Source organism: Rhinopithecus bieti, unplaced genomic scaffold, assembly GCF_001698545.2.
Source record: "Rhinopithecus bieti isolate Rb0 unplaced genomic scaffold, ASM169854v2 scaffold_74680, whole genome shotgun sequence".
Lineage (NCBI taxonomy): Eukaryota > Metazoa > Chordata > Mammalia > Primates > Cercopithecidae > Rhinopithecus > Rhinopithecus bieti.
This window is the reverse complement of record NW_016828033.1, coordinates 382,614-404,562: the sequence shown is the minus strand read 5'-3', so window position 1 is coordinate 404,562 and position 21,949 is coordinate 382,614. Positions and strand designations below refer to the sequence as shown.

The 21,949-nt window shown below is 40.1% G+C and overlaps 1 long non-coding RNA gene across 2 annotated transcripts in view; it reads left to right on the top strand.

The window, feature by feature from the left end:
- LOC108523579 (uncharacterized) overlaps positions 1–21,949 on the top strand; it is a 133,852-nt gene that overhangs the window by 51,443 nt on the left and 60,460 nt on the right. Inside the window, exons 2-4 of one of the 2 annotated variants that reach the window (XR_001883848.1) lie at positions 1,050–1,144; positions 2,986–3,110; positions 21,242–21,444. This is a non-coding gene — a long non-coding RNA (uncharacterized LOC108523579). Of the gene's footprint in view, positions 1–1,049; positions 1,145–2,985; positions 3,111–21,241; positions 21,764–21,949 lie in introns of those variants that run through there. The other variant, XR_001883847.1, reaches the window with a different exon arrangement.

Sequence of the window (21,949 nt, the reverse complement as noted above, 5' to 3'; positions counted from 1 at the left end):
AAAAAAAAAAAAAAAAAAAAAAAAAAAAAAAAAATGTTTAATTAGGTGTGGCAGGGACTATGAAGAGTGGCAAACAGACAGAGTAAAAATCTCAGAATTTTGCTCAGTTACTCAGCGTCTTTACAATTTTTGTACTACTGGCCAGCGTGGTGGCTCACACCTGTAATCCCAACACTTTGGGAGGCCAAGGTCTTGAAAAACAAAATCGAGACCAAACTGTAACTCTATACCCATTAAACAATAAATCTTCCAATCCCAGCTACTCGGGAGGCTGAGGCATGAGAATCACTTGAACCCAGAGGTGGAGGTTGCAGTGAGCTGAGATTGTGTCACTGCACTCCAGCCTGGGTGACAGAGCAAGACTCCACCACCAAACAAACAAACAAACAAAAATAAAAACAAAACAAAAAATTATTTTTGATGTACTTTATTTGTTTTTTTTGAGATGGTGTGTCACTCTGTCATCCAGGCTGGAGTGCAATGGTGTAATCCTAGCTCATTGCAGTCTCAACCTCCTGGGCACAATTGATCCTCCCACCTCTGCCTCCCAAGTAGCTGGGACTACAGGCATGCACCACCACTCCTGGCTAATTATTATTATTATTATTTTGTAGAGACAGGGTTTTACCATGTTGCTCAGACTGGTCTCAAACTCCTGGGCTCAAGCTATCCTCCAGCTTCAGCCTCCCAAAGTGCTAGGATTACAAGTGAGCCACTGCTCCAGGCCTGATTTTGATGTACTTCTATTCTATTTTTAAATTTTTATTTATTGTTTGTTAGTTTACATAGCTATGCTCATAGATTATGTACTTTATACCCCTTTCCTTGCTGCTTATCACTATAACAATTTTTTGTCTTGTTATTACGAACTGAAAGTTTGTGTCCCCACCCCCAAATTTACATGTTAAAGTTTTAACTCCCAGTGGTATGCCATTTGGAGCATTTGGAAGGTAATTTGGTTTGGGTCATGAGGTGGGGCCCCATGATGGAATTAGTGTCCTGACTAGAAGTGGAAGACAAACTAGAACTCTCTCTCTCCATCACTGAAGACACAGAGAGGAAAGAGAAGGAAGAGGACCCTCACCAGGATCCAAATTGGATGGCACCTCTAACTTGGACTTCTCCACCTCCAGAAGTAGAAGAAGTAAGTGTCTGTTGTTACACTCAGTCCATGGTATTTTGTTATAGTAGCCCGAACAGACTAAGACCTAGCATAAGAACTAAGTTTTCTTATTTTCTGATGCAAAAAGTTATTTTAGGTCCATCTTCTACTTACTCTCACTTTCAACTCTGAAATCAGCAATTTCTTTAAGGAATTCTTGTTCTTATTAATGAAACGTGGCATTTAATAAGCAAATAGTAGATAAGTTTAGTGGTACTTGCGTGTTATTATTTCTAGACCTTTTCTGCAGAGAGCTATGATATAGACACATAGTTTACATATATTGAAACCATGATTGCATATTGATACATCATCTCTGATGTCAAAAAACAAAACAAAACACCACAGGGTACATTCTAGTCTTCTGCCTTTCCATTGGTAACATTGTGTTCAAAATGTGAGAAATCTGGTTCCTGTAATTCTCAAAAGCTTATTTATTTGCTTAAGTTGATAAAAAATAGTTTCAGAATTTTTAAAGATACCAAAGGTACCACTTGGTATGGTTTGGCTGTGTCTACACCCAAATCTCATCTTGAATTGTAGTTTCCATAATTCCCATGTGTTTTGGGAGATAATCAAATTATGGGGATAATTATCCCTATGCTGTTCTCATGATAGTGAGTGAGTTCTCATGAGAGCTGATGGTTTTATAAGGGGCTTCCCCCACCGCTTGGCCTGACATTTCTCTCTCCTGCCACCCTGTGAAGAGGTGTCTTCCACCACCATGATTGTAAGTTTCCTGAGGCTTCCCCAGTCACACAACACTGTGAGTCAATTAAACCTCTTTTTCTTCATAAATAACCCAGTCTCGGGTATTTCTCCCTAGCAGCATGAGAATGGACTAATACACCACTATAAAAGGAAACCTACTCAATGGAGTTTAATGTTTATTTCAAAACATCAAACTTATCACTTATTTGCTTTTTTAAAAACTTACAGTTACATACAGTGAAATGGACCAATCTTAGGTTTACAACTTAATACATTTTACAAATGCATACACAAGTATAAGCCCCACCCTTTTAAAGATAAAAACATATTTATTACACTCAAAAGTTTCTTACTGCCTCCTCTTCCTGCACAGAACAACCTCTGATCTGTTCTAGAACTTCATATATATGGGATTATACAGTATGTATTTTTTTGTGCTCAGCTTTTTCTTCACCTTAGAATGTTTTTGAAATTCATCCATGTTGTGTATTTCTTTCTTTTATCATTAAGTGGTATTCTATTAAACAAATATACTAAAATGTGTGTATGTATTGCTTATTGAACTCTGTGTTATTTTCTGTTTTTCTGTTGTAAATGAAGTTGCTATGAACATATTTTTATAAGTCTTTTGTAGGCATACATCTTAATTTCCCTTGGAAAAGTAACTAGGAATAGAATTGTGTGGTTGTAGAATAGATGCGTATTTAATTTTATAAGAAATTGCAAAAAATTTTTCAAATTTCATTATACCATGTTACGTTTTCATTATCAACATAAGAGGTCATTCCACATCCTCACTAACATTTGTTGTAGCCAGTCTAGATTTATCCATTCTTGAATGCATGCCAAAATTAGGCAAGCACAACCTACCTTATTCAAGGAGTTGCTAAACGTGAAAAATCATTACTTTCATGGGAAAATATGGTAGCTCACAGAAAGTGAAATTTTTAAATAAAAAACATATTTCTGAAATATAATTATTGCTAAAAAACATTTTATAAAATGACCCATGCATATTATTATTTTCTGTTAAAAATAAAAATGTGAGCTTATATACTTAAAATCCATGTAAATGATCAAATAAATTCAATAGGAAAAATGATCTATTTCAGCAGAAGCCAGAGACTATCATCTAAATATTGACATTTCAAGAAACTGGATATAAATGAAACCAAAGTGAGATATGAAATAATCCTGTGAGGAGAATAAGAAACCTGCCTAAAAATGAATTTTGAAAGTAAGGATAAAATGCAAGGGCATAACTAATGATTGTTCATAGTGTACCTTAGATAAAATGCCAACTTAAGCTAAGGGTGTGTGTGTGGCAGAGCGGGAGCAGGGGCGGAGGCGGGGGCGGGGGTGTGTGCTGCTAAAATTTAGGGTTTTGAAATCCAAGTTTTACTCCAGAACACTAATTCCTTGTAAGGAGGGCCTTTCCGTCTCAGAGTAATGTTACCCAAAGTATCTTTTCTTAACATTGATAAAGTTATTTTTCTGCTGTTTGTTAAGATAATGACAGAAGCTCATGTCTTGCAGAACAGGGCTTGAGAAGTTGGATATTAAGGTATATCTGTTTAAATCTGTTGCATCTGAATTTATAACAATTGTTCCAAACATTCATTTGGATAGACTGATTTCTACTATATGTAGCACTTAGAGTTTGCACTTGCTATAAAGAACATTCTGAGTAAATCTTCAGTCTTACCAAGGATGCTTCCTTTAAAGACAGAGATAGATTTTTGCATTATTTAGTTTGACTTCTATAGTACTTGAAAGACAAAATATTTTTCAAGTATTCGCCCTGCCTATGTATATCCTGTCTTACTCAGTGCAGACTACAAAATCCATAGACAGATGAAAAATCATTCAGTATTTTCTGTTGCTTGTGCAAGATTAAGATTGTCTGACAAAAACCACATCACTTCCAAATTCTTTGCAATTGTAGACCCTTTCCTAACAAAGAAAGTGGGTTGATTCGGGAGTTTAAAGAGAGAGCCTAATATGTGAAATCTTAATATCTTTCTCTGAAAAGAAACCTAACCCAAAGCTGTGAAAAATCTCCTAATGTTTACATTTTAAAATGGATTTGAAAGATAAATGGCACTTATATCAATTATATAAAATTAATTTGGAAATATTAGAAAAATACTGAGAAAAGTGAGAAAAATCATAGCATAAAAACCATAATTGCGAGCAGAAAAACTCAATGGAATTATGCAAACAAAACTTTACAGAGGCAGTGAAGATCTATATGATAAAATTATTGCATAATATAATACGGAGGATAAGAAGATGAAAGCCATGAGTATGAAGTATGAAAATTCTTGTACTTTGTATCTCCAAGAGAAAACTATTCTAAAAAAATTATATACTCTCCAAAAAAGCACTACAAAATTTAAAAATTTTCATTAAATTTATAATTTAGTAAAATAAAAATAATTTAATAATGTTTATTAATTTATTTTATAATTAATTAAAAAGATTAAAAGTTGTTTTGGAAAATAGAAGTGATAAGTGAAACAATATAAAGCTAGATTTGTTGAGTCATTGCTTTAATATGTTTATTAGTCTTAATAATATTATAAAAATGAATTAATAATGATAATGTCCACCTCCTGCCATATGGAAAGTAATATCACCCCCCCTCCCCACCTGGAGATTATGAGCCACATGGCAGGGAGGTGTCCACCCCCACCATATGGGGAGTAATATCACCCCCTTCTCCCATATTACACAGTCTGTTTACTTTATTGGGAGTAATATCATCTCCCTCTTTGGAAATTACGAGCAATATCACAGGGGGTGTACAGCACCTGCGAAATTGGGAGTAATATCACCCTCTCCCCTTCTGGATATTAGAAAAAAAATCACTGGGGTGTGTACACCCCCTACAATATTGGGAGTAATATCATACTCTTTCCCCCTGGATATTAGGAACAGTATCACAGGGAAGGTGTACGCCTCCCACCATATTGGGAGTAATATTATCCTCTCTCACTCTGGATATTAGGAACAATATTACAGTGGGGTGTACAGCCCCTGTGATATTGGGAGTAATATAATTTTCTCCCCCCCCCTTCTGGATATTAGGAACAATATCGCAGTGGTGTTTACATTCCCTGTGATATTGAGATATTGAGAGTAATATCGTCTTCTCTCTTCCTGGATATTAGGAATGATATCACAGCAGGGGAAGGGTGTACACCGTCTACAAATTTGAAAGTAATATAATCTTCTTCTTCCCTGGATATTAGAACGATGTCGCAGAAGGAATGTACACTTTCTCTGATATTGGGAGTAATATTACCTTCTCCCCGCCCCCCCCCCAGATATTAGGAACAATATCACTGGGGGGTAGGGGAGTGTGTACACCTCCAGTGATATTGAGAGTAATATCATTCTTTTCCCTGGATATTAGGAAAAACACGAGAGGGTGGATGTACACTCCCTGCAATATTGGGAGTAATATCATCCTCCATCCTCAAATATTAAAAACAATATCCCAGAGAACATGTACATTCTCTGTGATATTTGGAATAATATTATCCTCTCCCCCAGCTAGATATTAGGAACAATATCACCGGGGGGTGTACCCTGTGATATTGGGAGTAATATAATTCTCTTTCCTCTTGGATATTAAAACCAGTATCACAGAGGGGGTTTACGCCCCCTTCGAAATTGGTAGTAATAACATACTCTCCCTCCCAGGATACTAGGAACAATATTACAGGGTGGGTGTACACCCACTGCAATTTTGGGAGTAATATCATCTGCTCCCTTAATGGATATTAAGAACAATATCACAGGCGTGGTGTTTTCCCCACCTGCGATATTGGGAGTAATATCATCCACCTACCCACCTGAATGTTAGGAATAAAATAAATCACAGGCAGGGTGTGTACACCCCCTTTGATATTGGCATTAATATCCTCTCCCCTCCTGGATATTATAAACGATATCACAAAGGGGGGTGTACACTCCCACGATTTTGAAAGCAATATCATCTTCTCCCCCACTGATACTAAAAACATTATCACACGGATGTGTATGTGTCCTGCGATATTAAAAGTAATTTCATCCTCTCCCCTCCTAGATATTAGGAAGAATATCAACGGTTGGCAGCCGGGGTGGGGGGTCGTTGTACACCGTCTGCAATATTGGGAGTAATATCATCTTCTCCCCCCTGGATATTAAAAACAATATCACGGGGGGGTGTGTGTACAACCCCTGCGATAGTGGGAGTAATATCCTCTCTCGCCCTGGATATTAGGAACAATATCACGGTGGGAAAGGTGTACACACCATGCGATATTGGGAGTAATATCCACTTCCGCTCTGGATTTAGAAACAGTATCACAGGGGAAGTGCACACCCCCTGCGATGTTAAGAGTAATATCGCTGCCGGGCGCGGTGGCTCACGCCTGTAATCCCAGCACTTTGGGAAGCCGAGGCGGGCGGATCACGAGGTCAGGAGATCGAGACTATCCTGGCTAACACGGTGAAACCCCGTCTCTACTAAAAAAATACGAAAAATTAGCCGAGCGTGGTGGCGGGCGCCTGTAGTTCCAGCTACGCGGGAGGCTGAGGCAGGAGAATGGCGTAAACCCGGGAGGCGGAGCTTCCAGTGAGCCGAGATCGCGCCACCACACTCCAGCCTGGGCGACAGAGTAAGACTCTGTCTCAAAAAAAAAAAAAAAAAAAGGCAAATATCACTCCTTCCCTGGATATTAGAAACAATATTACAGGGAGGTGTATACCAACTGCGATCTTAGGAGTAATATTATCCTCTACTCCCTGGATATTAGGAACAATATCACAGAAAAGGTGTACAACACCTGCGATATTGGGAATATAATCCTCTCCACTCCTGCATATTAGAAACACTATCACAGGTGGAGGTGTACATCCCCTACGTTATTGGAAGTAACATCATTTTCCTCCTTTCTGGATATTGAGAACAACATCACAGGAGGACTGTAAACCCCCTGTGATATTGCGAGTAATATTATCCTCTTTGCCCGTTGAAATTAGGAACAATATCACAGGCAAGGTGTACACCCCTTGAGATATTGAAAGTAATATCATCCTTTCCGAACCTGGATATTAGGAATAAATTATCACGGGGAGTTGTACACTCTCTCCGATACTGACAGTAATATTTTCTCCCTGCTATATATTAGGAACAATATCACAAAGAGGGTGTACAACTGCTGCAATATTGAGAGTAATGTCATCTTTTTTTCTTCTGGATATTAGGAACAATACTACAAGGGATGTGTACACCCCTGCAATATTGAAAGTAGTATCAACCTCTCCCTCCCTGGATATTAGCAAAAATATCACAGGAGGGGTGTACACCCCTTGCGATACTAGGAGTAATATTATCCTCTCCTCACCTGGATATTAACATCATAGGAGGGGTGTACACCCCCTTAGATATTGAGAGTAATATTCTCTCCCTCTCTGAATATGAGAAACCATATCACAGGGTGAATGTACATTCCCTGTGATATTGGGAGTAATATAATTCTTTTTACCCCTGGATATTAGGAACAATATCACAGGGGGTTTTACACCCCTTCTGATATTTATACGAATAGTATCCTCTTCTTTCCTGGATATTAAAAACAATATCACAAGGTGGGTGTACACCCCCTGTGATATTGGGAGAAATATTATGCTCTCTTCCCCTGGATATTAGAAACAATATAACAGAAGGAGCGTAATCCCCTGCGACATTGGGAATAATATCATCCTCTGCGCCCCCGAATATTAGGAACAGTGGTTCACCCCCTGTAATATTGGGCATAATATCATCCTCTCTCTCTGTCTCTGAATATTGGGAACAATATCATAAGGGAGGTGTACATCCCTGGTGATATTGGGTGTAATATTATCCTCTCTTATTTTGGATATTAGAAACAATATGACAGAAGGTGCATACACCCCCTGCGATATTGGGAGTAATATCATCCTCATTCCACCTGGATATTAGAAACATTGTCACCTGGGGGTTGTACACCCCCTGTGAAATTGGGCATAATATCGTTATTTTCAACCCTGGATATTACGAACAGTATCACAGAAGAGGCGTACACCCCCTGAGATATTGAAAGTAATATCATCCCTTCTCTTTTTGGATATTAGCAACAGTGTTAGAGTGGGTGTACACCCTCCGTGATATTTGGAGTAATATCATCCTCTCCCTCTTTGGATATTCGGGAAATAGAACGTGGGTGTACACCCCTAGCGATATTGGAAGTAATATCATCCTCTCACCCTATGAATATTAGGAACAATAGCACAGTGGGAGTGTACACCCCCTGCAGTATTGGGACTAATGTCCTTTTCTCCCTCTTGTGATATTAGAAACAATATCACAGGAAAAGTGTGCACCCCCTGCGATATTGGGAGTAATATCATTTTGTTTCCTTCTGGATATTAGGATCAATATCACGGGGTGGGTGTACACCCCCTGAGACATTGGGAATAATATTCTTCTCTTCTTCCCCGGATATTAGAAAATATATCACCGTGTTGGTGTACACCCCCTGCGATATTGGGAGTAATGTCATCTTCTCCCCCCCTGAATATTAGGAACAATATTACAGGGCACGTGTACACTTTCTGCGATATTGGGAGTAACATCATTCTCTTTTTCCCATAATATTAGGAACAATATCACAAAGGGGGTGTACACTCCTTACAACATTGGGAGTGATATAATCTTCTCCCCCACTGAATATTAGGAACAATATCACAAAGGGGATGTACACCTCCTGTGGTATTGGGAATAACATTATCCTGTCTCCTTTGGATATTAGGAACAATATCACAGAGGGATGTACACCCTCTGTGACACTGGACATAATATCATCCTCTCTGCCTCCAAATATTAGAAACAATATCACGGAAGGGTGTACAACCCCTGCGATATTGGGAGAAATGTCATCCCCTCTATAATTGGATATTAGGAACAATATCACAGGGAAGGTGTACACCTGCTGTGATATTGGGAGTAATGTCATCCTTCCCCACCCTGGATATTAGGAACAATATCACAAGGGGATGTACACCCGCTGTGATACTGAGAGTAACAACATCCTCTCTCTTCCTTGATATTAGGTACAATATCACAGGGAGATTGTACTACCCCTGCGATATTGGGAGTAATATTATCCTCTTCACCCATGGATATTGGGGGTGTACACCCCCTTGTTATATTGTTTGTAATATTTAGGGGGGAGTTGCTATTACTCCCAATATCGTAAACACCCTGTGTGTATATTCTCTGTGATATCGTTTGTAATATCCAGGGTGGCAGAGGATGATATTTCTCCCAATATCACAGGGTGCGCACACCATCCTATGACATTGTTTATAATATCCAGGGGAGGAGACGGTGCTATTACTCCCAATATCGCAGAGTGTACACCTTCCTGTGATATTGTTCGTAATAATCAGAGGGGGAGAGGATGGTATTACTTCCAATATTGCATGGAGTGTACACTCACCTGTGATATTGTTTATAATTTTTCAGGGAGGAGCATAAAATTATTCCAAATATTGCAGAGGGTGTACATCCCCCTGTGATATTGTTTGTAATATCCACTAGGGAAGAAAATGATATTACTCTCAATGCCACAAAGATTGTATACCCCTCGTGATATTGTTCATAATAACCAGGGGGAAAGAGAATAATATTACTCTTATTATTACTGCGTGTGTACACCCCTTTGTAACATTGTTCACGATATCCAGAGGTGGGAGTATGTTCTTACTCTTAATATCGCAGGGGGTGTACACTCCTTGTGATATTTTTGTAATATCAAGGTGGGGAGAGGATGATTTTACTCCCAATTTCGCCTGGGGTGTACACCCGCCTGTGATATTTTTGCTATTGTCCAGGAAGGGAGAGCATGATATTACCCCCAATATCGCAGGGGGTGTACACTTTTCGGTTGTATTGTTTGTAGTAATCAAGTGGAAAGAAAATATTAACCTCAATATCGCAGCGGGTGTACACCCTCCTATGATATTGTTCATAGTATCCAGGGAGGGAGAGGATGATATTACTTTCTATATCACAGCAGGTGTAGAACTCCCTGTGATATTATCTGTAACATCTAGGAGGGGAGAGGATGATATTACTTCCAATATTTCAAGGGATAATATCACCCTTCTGTGATATTATTCATAATATCCAGGTGGGGAGAGGATGATATTACTACCGATATCGCAGGAGGTGTACATAACACCTGTGGTATTGTTCCTAATATTCATGCTGTCTTCCCCCAAATATCACAAGAGGGTGTACACCCCCTGCAACATTGAAAATAATATCATCCTCTGTGCCCCTGAATATTAGAAACAATATCACAGGAAGGGTGTACAATCCCTGTGACATTGGGAAGAATATCATCCTCTCCTACCCTGAATATTAGAAGCAATATCACAGGGGGTGGTTCATCCCCTGTAATATTGGGCGTAATATCATCCTCTCTCTCCTTTTCTCTGAATATTGGAAGTAACATAATTACCTTTTCCCTAGGATATTAGGAACAATATCACCCAGGGGGTGTTCGCTCCCTGAAATATTTGGAGTGATATCATCTTCTCCCCTTCTGAATATTAGGAACAATATCACAGAAGGGATATACACCTCCTGCAATACTGGGAATAATATCCTGTCTCCTTTTGAATATTAGGAACAATATCACAGAAGGGGTGTACACCCCAAGCGACACTGCAAGTAATATCATCCTCTCCGCCGCTGGATATTAGAAACAATATCACAGGAGGGTGTACAGCCCTGTGATGTGGGGATAAATGTCATCCTCACCATAACTGGACATTAGGAACAATATCACAGGGAAGGTGTACACCTGCTACAATATTGGGAGTAATATCACCCTTCCCCACCCTGGATATTAGGAACAGTATCACAAGGGGAATGTACACCCGCTGCTATATTCGGAGTAATACCTTCCTCTCCCTTCCTGGATATTAGGTACAATATTAAGCGGGGGACGGGGGTGGTGTACTCCCTCTGCGATATTGGGAGTAATATTATTCTTTTCCCAGATGGATTTTGGGGGTATGCACCCCCCTGTGATATTGTTTGTAATATTTAGGGGGGAGTTGATATTACTCGCAATATCATAAACACCCTGTGTGTACATTCTCGGTCATAACGTTTGCAATATCCAGGGTGGCAGAGGATGATATTTCTCCCAATATCACAGGGTGTGTACACCATCTTATGATACTGTTCATAATATCCAGGGGAGGATAGGGTGGTATTACTCCCAGTATTGCAGAATGTACAGCTTCCTGTGATATTGTTCTTAATATTCAGAGGAGGAGAGGATTATATTACTTCCAATATCGCATGGAGTGTAAACTCACCTGTAATATTGTTTCTAATTTTCAGGAGAAGGGGGGAGCATAAAAGTATTGCCAATATCGCAGAGGGTGTACATCCTTCTGTGATATTGTTTGTAATATTCACTGGGGGAGAAAATGATATTACTCTCAATGTCGCAAAGATTGTGCACCCCTCGTGATATTGTTCATAATATCCAGAGGGAAAGAGGATGATATTACTTTTAACGTTGCAGGGTGTGTACACCCCTTTGTAATACTGTTCTTGATATCCAGGGGTGAGAGTATGTTCTTAATCTTAACATCACAGGGGGTGTACACTCCCTTGGGATATTGTTCATAGCATCAAGACGGGGAAAGGATGATATTCCTAGTTTCACAGGGAGTGTACACCCACCTGTGATATTTTTGCTGTTATCCAGGTGGGAAGAGCATGATATTACCCCAGTATCTCAGGGGTGTACACTTTTCTGTTATATTGTTCATAGTAACCAGGTTGAAAGAAAATATTAACCTCATTATTGCAGGGGGTGTACACCCTCCTGTGATATCACTCACAATATCCAGGGAGGGAGAGGATAATATTACTTTCTATATCGTAGCAGCTTTAGAACTTCCTGTGATGTTTTTGTAATATCCAGGCGGGGAGAGGATGATATTACTTCCCATATCGCAAGGGGTTAACACCCTTCTGTGATATTGTTCATAATATTCAGGTGGGGAGAGGGTGATATTACTGTCAATATTGCAGAGGTTGTACACCCTTCTGTGACATAGTTCGTAACATTTGGGGGGTTGAGGATGACATTACTCCCTATATCGCAGGGGTGTACACCTTCCTGTGATATTGTTTGTAATATCCAGAGAGGGAGAGGATGATATCACTCCCAATATCACAGGAGGTGTACACCACTCTGTAATATTGTTTGTAATATCCAGGTGGGGAGAAAATGATATTACAGGAAGTATAGAACCTCCTGTGACATTATTCATAACATCCAAAAGAAAAGCGGATTATATTTCTTCCAATATCGCAAGGGGTATTGTTCTGTGATATTATTCTGTGATATTGTTCGCAATATCCAGGGAATGAGAAGATAATATTACTCCCCATATCACCGGGCGTGTACACCCCCGTGTGATATTTTTTATAATATCCAGTGGGAAAGAGGATGATATTACTCCCCATATCGCAGGAGGTGTACACTCCCTTGTAATATTGTTCATAATATTTGGGTGGGGGGCAGATAATATTATACCCCGTATCGCAAAGGGTGTACACCCCCCTGTGATTTGTTCATAATATCCAGGGAAGGAAAGGATGATATTACTCCCAATATCGGAAAACGTGTACACCCACCTGTGATACTCTCTAAAACATTCACTGGGGGAAAGGATAATATTACTCCTCATATCGCAGAGGGTGTACACTTTTCCTGTCATAATGTTGGTAATATCCATGGGGGGAGAGGATAATATTACTCCCCATATCACAGATGTATACACTCCCCTGCGATGTTGTTTGCAATATTTAGGGATTGAGAGAATGACATTATTCCCCATATCACAAGGGGTGCATGCCCCCTGTGATATTGTTCATAGTATCCAGGGAGGGACAAAATGATATTACTTCTTATATCGCAGGAGTTGTACATTCACCTGTGATATATTCGCAAACATTGTACACCTTCCTGTAATATTGCTCATAATATCTGTGGGGGAGAGGATGATATTACTCCCTGTATCACAGGGAGTGCATACCCCCATGTGACATTGTAATATCCAAGAGGGAAGTGGATGATATTACTTCCCTGTGATATTGTTTGTAATATCCAAAAAGGGACAGGGTGATGTTACTCCCAATATCGCAGAGGGTGTACACCTTTCTGTGATATTGTTCATAATATTCAGGGAAGGAGAGGATAAGATAATATTACTCCCAATATTGCAGGGAGTGTACATCACCAGCCAAATGACTCGTAATATCCAAAAAGAAGAACGTGTACTCCCAATATCGCAGGGCATGTACACCCCCATATGATACATTGTTTCTAATATCCAGGAGAAAGAGGGTAATATTACTCTCAATATGGCAGGGAGTGTAAACCATCCTGTGATATAGTTCATAATATCTAGGGGGCGAGAGGATGACACTACTCCTTATATTGCAGTGGGTGTACACCCCCCTGTGATATTGTTCATAATATTTCAGGGACGGTGAAATAATATTTTTCCTTATATCTCAGAGGGTGTAGACCTTGTAGTATTATTATAGATATTGTTCGTAATATCCAGGAGGGGAGAGGATGATATTACTCCGCATGTCGCAGAAGGTGTACACCCATCTGTGATATTATAGTAATATCCAGGGAGGGAGAAGACAATATTACTCCCCATATCGCAAAGGGTGTACACCCTCCTGTGATATTGTTCGTAATATCTGGGTTTGGGATAGGATGATATTACTTCATATATCACAGAAAGTGTACACCCCCCTGTGATACTGTTCATAATATCCAGGGCGGGGAAAGTAATTTTCCATATCGCAGGGAGTGTGCTCCCCCTTGTGATGTTGCTCATAATATCCAGGGGTGAAGAAAAAGATATTACTCCCCATATCGCAGGAGGTGTACACCCCCCTGTAATATTGTTTATAATATCCAGTGGGGGAGAGGATGATATTACTCCCCATTGCGCAGGAGGTATACACACACTTGTCATATTGTTCCTAATTTTCTGGGGGCAAGAGGATAATATTAATTCTCACATTGCAGGGTGTGTACATCCCCTGTGATATTGTTCGCAATATTTAGGGGAAGAGAGGATGACATTACTCCCTATATTGCAGGGGGTGGACACTTCCCAGTGATATTGTTCATAATATACAGGGAGGGAGAGGATGATATTAATTCCCATATCATTTGGGGTGTACACTTTCCTGTGATATTGTTTGTAATATCTAGTGGGGGAGACGATGATATTACTCCCTATATGGCACGGGGTGTACACCCCTTTGTGATATTGTTCATAATATCCAGGGAAAGAGAGGATGATATTTCTCCCCGTATCGCAGGGGGTGTGCACACCCTTGTGATATTGTTTGTAATATCCAGAAGGGGAAAGAATGATATTACTCTCCATGTCGTTGGGAGTGTACAATCCCTTGTGATATTGTTCCTAATATCCATCGGGGGAGAGGATGATATCACCTCCCTGTGATGTTGTTCTTAATATCCAGAAGAGGAGAGGATGATATTACTCCCCCTATCGCAGGGGGCGTACACTTTCCTGTGATATTGTTCGTAATATCCGAAAGGGGAGAGGATGATATTACTCCGAATATTTCAGGAGGTGGACACCCTCCTGTGATATTGTTTGCAATATACAGGGGAAGAAAGGATGATATCAATTCCAATATCATAAACACCCTATGTGTACACCCCCCTGTAATATTGTTCGTGACATCCAGGAAGGGAGAGAGTGGTATTAGTTTCAATATCGCAGGGGGTGTTCACAGTCTTGTAATATTGTTGGCAATGTCGAGGGTGGCAGAGTATGATTCAGCTTCCAATGTCGTAGGGAATGTACACCCTCCTGTGATATTGTTCGTAATATCCTGGGGTGGGGACCGTATAATATTATTCCCAATATTGCAGAATGTGTACACTCTCCTGTGATATTGTTCATAATACAAAGGTGGGGAACGATGATATTACTCCCAATATCACCGGGGAGGGGGAGTACACACCCCCTGTGATATAGTTTTTAACATCCAGAAGGGAAAGGATAATAATACTACCAATATCACAGACGGTGTACATATCCGCACCCCTGTGATATTCTTCCTAATATCCAGGGGAAGAAAGGATGATATAACTTTCAATATCGCAGGGGGTGTACATCAATGTGATTTTTTTCATAATATCCAGGAAAAGAGCAGGTGATATTACTCCCAATATCGAATGGGATGTACACCCACCCCGTGGTATTCTTTCTCATACCCAGGGGGGACACGATGATATTACTCCCAATATTGCAAGAGGTATACATTCCCCTGTGATATTCTTCCTAATATCCAGGAGGTGAAAGGATGGTATTAGTTTCAATATCACAGGGGATATATACCTCTCCTGTGATACTGTTTTTAATATACAGGCTGGTAGAGGATATTACTTCCAGTATGGCAGAAGGTGTACACCACCCCCGTAATATAGTTCCTAATATTCAGAGATTGAGAAGATGGCATTACTCCCAATATCGCAGAAGGTGTAAATCCCCCTTGTAATATTGTTCACAATATCCAGGGGAGTAAGAGGATGATATTACTCTCAATATAGCAGGAGTGTACAAAGCCCCTGTGATATTGTCCCTAATATTAAAGGGGGAAAGGACATGATATTACTCCAAATATCACAGGGAGTGTACACCTTTCCTGTGATATTGTTCCTAATATCCGAGTGGGGCAGGATAATATTACTCCCAATATCACAGGAGGTGTACGTAACACCTCTGATATTGTTCCTAATATTCATTCGGTAGAGGATGACATTACTCCCAATAGCACAGAAGGTGTACACCTACTTTGTGATATTGTTCCTAATATTTAGGGCTGAGAAGATGATACTACTGCCAATATTGCAAAGGGTGTACGCTCTTCTGTGATATTGATCTTAATATCCAAAGGGGGGAAGATGATATTACTCCCAATATCGCAGGAAGCATACACTCTTCTTGTGGTGTTGTTTTGAATATGTAAGGTGAAAGATAATGTTACTACTGTCAATATTGCAGAGGGTGTACATCTGCCCTGTGATATAGTTCTTAATATCCCAGGGGGGAGAGGATGATATTACTCCCAATATTGAAGGGGGAGTACACTCCCCTGGGATATTGTTCCTAATATTTAAGAAGGGAGAGAATAATATTACTCTTAATACCGCAGGGAGTGTACACCTTCCTTGTGATATTGTTGTTAATATCCAGGGAAGGAGAGGACAATCCTAATATTGCAGGTGGTGTACACTCCCCCGTGATACTGTTTTTAATATGGAGAGTGGGTAAAGATGATATTACTTCCAATATCGCAAGGGGTGTACACCCCCTCTGTGATATTTTTTCTAATATCTATGGAGGGAAATAATGATATTACTCTTAATATCGAAGGGCATGTATAACCTCCTGGTGATATTGTTACTAATATCCAGAGAGGGTTATATTAGGTTATATTAGGGAGACAATATTACTCCCAATATCGCAGGGGTGTACACACCCCTGTGATATTGTTTCTAATATCCAGAGAGAGAGGATGATATTACTCGCAATATTGCAGGGGTGTACATTCTGTTGTGATATTTTCCTCATATCCGGGAGGGCGGATTGGATAATATTACACTCAATATAGCAGAAAGTGTACAACTCCCTGCCATATTTTCCTTATATCCATGGGGGAGACTATAATATTACTCCCTATATCCCAGGGGGTGTACACTTCCCTTGTGATGTCCTTAATATTATTCAAGGGGTGGGGAGATGATGATATTACATCCCCTCCCCGTGATACTGTTTCCAATACCCAGGGGAAATTAGGATAACATTACTTTCGATATCATAAGAAGTGTTCACCCCCCTTGTGATATTATTTTTAATATTCAGGTGGGGAGAGGATGATATTACTACCAATATCTCAGGGTAAGGGAACAACCCCTTGTGATAGTGTTTCTAATATCCACAAGGGGAGAGGATGATATTACTCCAAATATCGCAGGGGGTGTACACCCCCCCTGTGATATTTTCCTAATATCCAGCGGAGGAGAGGATACTATTACATTCAAGAGCGCAAGGGGTGTACATGCACCCTGTGATATTGTGCTTAATATCCAGTGGGGTAGCGGATAATATTACTTTCAATATCGCAGAAATTGTACAGACCCCCTTGTGGTACTGTTTTTAATATCCAGAGGTTAGAGGATAATATTACTTCCAATATATTAAGGAAGGAGAGAATGATATTACACTTAATATCGCAGGGGGTGTACACCACCTATTTGATATTGTTCTCAATATTCAGATGGGAAGAGAATAATATTACTCCCAATGTCACAGGGGTGCACAATCCCCGTGACATTGTTTTTAATATCCAGGGAAGAGAGGATGATAGATGATATTAATTTCAATATCACAGTGGGTGTACATCCACGCTGTGACATTCTTTTTAATATCCAGAAGGTGAGTTGTTGATATTACGTTCAACGTCGCAGGAGGTGTACACATCTCTTTGATATTGTTTTTAATATCCAGGTTGGGAGAGGATGCTATTACTTCCAGTATCGCAGGGGGTTCACTTCCTTCCTCTGATATCGTTTCTAATAACCAGGTAGAAATAGGATGATAGTATTCCCAATATTGCAGGGGTTGGACACCCCCCTGTAATGTTGTTTCTAATATCTAGGGGACACAGGATGATATTACTCCCAATATTTCAGGAGGCATACATCACCCATGTGATATTGCTCCTAATATGAGAGGGGGATGATATTACTTCCAGTATCGCAGGGGGTGTACACCCCTTCTGTAATACTGTTCTTACCGCCCAGGAGGGGAGAAAATGATATTACTCTCAATATCGCAGGGTGTGTACATCCCTGTGATATTATTCATAATATCCAGTTTGGGGGAAGGTAATATTAAGCCCCATATTGCAAGGGCTGTACACTTTCCCTGGGATATTGTTCTTAGTATTTAGGAGGGGAGAGAATGATATTATGCCCCATATTGCAGGAGTTGTAAACCCCTTCTAAGATATCGTTTTTAATATCCAGGGGGTGAGAGGGTAATATTACTTTCAATAGTGGAGGGGGTGTACATTCCCCTGTGATATTACTCCTAATATTCAGGTGTGTACTCTCGTTGTAATGTTGTTTTTAATATTCAGAGTGGTAGACTGAAATATTACTCCCAACAGCACAGGGGGGTGTACACTCCCCCATGTGATGTTGTTCCCAATGTCCAGTGGGGCAGAGGATGACATTACTTTCAATATTGCAAGGGGTATACAACTCCTGTGATATTGTTCCAAAAATCCAGGGAAGAAGATGATGGTATTACTCCCAATATCACAGGGAGTGTACACCCCCCCTTTGATATTCTTTCTAATATCCACAGAAAAGAGGATGATTTTACTTCCTGTATCGCAGGGATTGTCCACCCTCCTTGTGATAGTGTTAATAATATTTAGAGGGAGGGATGATGATTTTGCTGTCAATATCAGAAGGGGTGTATACCAACTATGTAATAGTGTTCCTAATATCGAGTGGAAGAGAGGATGATATTAATTCCAATATTGAAGAAGGTGTACACCCCTTCTGTGATATTGTTTTTAATATTCAGGGTGGGAGAGGATGATATTACTCTCAATATAGCGAGGGGTGTACACTCCTGCTGTGATATTGTTTTTAATATCCAGAAATGGAGAGGTTGATATTATTCCCAATATTGTGGAAGGTGTACACACACCCTGTGGTATTGTTCCTAATATCCAGGGGGAGAGACAATTACATTACTCCCAATTTCGTAAGGGGTGTACGCCCCCTTTGTGATATTGTTCCTAATACTTAGTGGAAAGAGAATTACTCCCAATATGGCAGGGGGTGTACACACTTTTTGTGATATTGTCCCTAATATCCAGGGGAAGAGAGGTTGATATTACTCCCCACATTGCAGGTGTGTACACACCCCATGTGATATTGTTCCTAATATCCTGGAGGGGAGAGGATGATATTACTCCCAATATTGCAATGAATGCACCCTTTGTGTGATATTGTTCCTAATATTTAGGGGGAAGAGATTGAGGTTACTGCCAGTATTGCAGAAGGTGTAACCCCCTCCCTGTGATATTGTTCCTAATATCCAAAAAGAAAGAAGATGATATTACTCTCAGTATCGCAGGAGGTGTACTCTTCCATTGTGATATTGTTCCTAATATCTAAGGGAAGAGACGAAGATACTTCTGTCAATATTGCAGGGCATGTATACCTCCATCCCCGGTGATATTGTTCCTAATATCCAGGTGGGGAGAGAATGATATTACTCCTAATATTACAGGGGGTGTACACCTTCCCTGTGATACTACTTTTACCGTCCAGGGAAGGAAAGGATAATATTACTCTAAATATCATAGGGGGTGTACATCCCCTCTGTTATATGGCCCCCAATATCCAGGATAGGAGAGGGTGATATTACACCCAATACTGCAGAAGGTGTGCGCACCTCTGTGATATTGTTCCTAAATAAATAGAGTGATAGCCCGGCGCGGTGGCTGAAGCCTGTAATCCCAGCACTTTGGGAGGCCGAGATGGGCAGATCACGAGGTCAGGAGATTGAGACCATCCTGGCTAACCCAGTGAAACTCTGTCTCTACTAAAAAAACACAAAAAAACTAGCCGGGCGAGGTGGCGGGCGCCTGCAGTCCCAGCTACTCGGGAGGCTGAGGCAGGAGAATGGCATAAACCCGGGAGGCGGAGCTTACAGTGAGCTGAGATCCGGCCACTGCACTCAAGCCTGGGCGGCAGAGCGAGACTCTGTCTCAAAAAATAAATAAATAGATAAACAAACAAATAAATAAATAAATAGAGTGAAAGACGATGATTATATTCCCAATATCACAGGGTGTGTAAACCCTTCCTTGAGATACTGTTTTTAATACCCAGAGGGAGGAGAGGATGATATTACTCCCAATAGCACAGGGCGTGTACACCCCCCATGATATTGTTCCTAATATCTAGCAGGGGAAAGGGTGATATTACTTCCAATACGGCAGAGGGTGTACACTCCCCGTGTGATATTGATTTTAATACCCAAAATGAAAAAGATGATATTATTCCCAGTATTGCAGAGGGAGTATACTTCCCCCCGTAATATTCTTCCCGATATCCAGAAGGGGAGAGGATTGTGTTACCTTCAATATCGCAGAGGGTATACACGTCCCTGTGCTATTATAAAGTATATTTCCTTTATACTTTACATGTACAAAAGTAGACAGATTGGCAGGGTGCAGTGCCTCATGCCTGTAATCCCAGTACTTTGAGAGGATTGCCTGAGGTCGGGAGTTCGATACCAGCCTGGCCAACATGGTGAAACCCTGTCTCTACTAAAAATACAAAAATTGGCTGGGCATGCTGGCACATGCCTGTAATCCCAGCTACTCAGGAGGCTGAGGCAAGAGTATCGCTTGAACCTGGGAGGCGGAGGTTGCAGTGAGCCGTGATTGTGTCACTGCACTGCAGCCTGGGAGACAGACCAAGACTCTGTCTCAAAAAAGAAAAAAAAAAGTAGACATATTTTGTAATAAACCTCCATATATCAATGTAGTAATGACCTAGCTTTGACAATGACCAAGTCATACCTGTTTCACCTAGACCACCACCAACTCCCCTGCCTTCATTATTCTGAAGCAAATCCCAGTCATCATATCTTTTCTCTGTAAATATTTTAGTATGTATTAAAACAAGAGTAATTTTTAAAGTATAAATTTACTTTTAAAAACTGAAAATGCTTCATTAATTATTAAGAGCTGTTATTTGTATTTTTATTGTTTTAACTATTAACATGATTGGACATCTTTTAATTTATTTATTGGCCCTTTAAATTTGCTTTTTTCTGAAGTGTCTATGCATATCTTTATCTCATTTGTTTATCAGATTGTTTGTCTTTGTAAATGATGGATAATAACCCTTTATTTGTAATATGTATTCTCTACTCCACCCTCTTCCTATATACCATTCAAACCTGTTCATGTAGTTACATTTCCTTGACCCCTGATGAAATCTAGGACAAGTCTAGTGATTTTTCTGGTCACTCCTATATAATTTTAAAAGTCCTCTATTAACTATCAGTCCATAGAATATTGTTATCAAGCTGTCAATTCTATGTAATTATTAAAATTCTGAACTTCATTTAAAGTTAAAACTTACTCTTTCCTCCACCTAGAGCTTGTTTCAAGCAAGACATCTTCAGAGAGAAATGGTGTGTGTTGTTGGCCTTATCTGTCTTGACTGCAAGCACATCTGCCCCTTCCCTGTGGCTTCTCCCTCCCTCAGGGCTATGTGGATGGGGGAGAGGTGGCAGGTAGGAGATGGAGAACCAAGAGGAAATGGAAGGTTGCACGGACGAAGGTGGTACTGGTGGTAGTGGTAAGAAATAGTAGGGTTCTGTATATACTTTGAAGGTATAACCCACATAGTTTGCTAATGGATTGGTTGTAGGATATTGGAGAAAGAGGGGAGTCAAAGATTACATAGTTTTAGGTTTTTATTGATCTGAGATCTGTATTTTTATTGTGGTAAAAAATACATGACATAAAATGCATTATTTTAAGCATTTTTAACTATTCAGTTAAATGGCACTAAGTAAATTCACATTGTTGGGCAATCATCACCAGTATCTATCTCCAGAACTTTTTTATCATCCCAAACTGAAACTCTGGACATGGGCAAATCACTTGAACACCAGCCTGGCCCTCATGGTGAAACCACATCTCTACTAAAAATACAAAAATTAGCCTGGCATGGTGGTGTGTGCCTGTAATTTCAGCTACTCAGGAGGCTGAGGCACAAGAATCACTTGACCCTGGGAAGCAGAGGTTGCAGTGAGCTGAGACCACGCCATGCATTCCAGCCTGGGAGATAGGGTCAGACT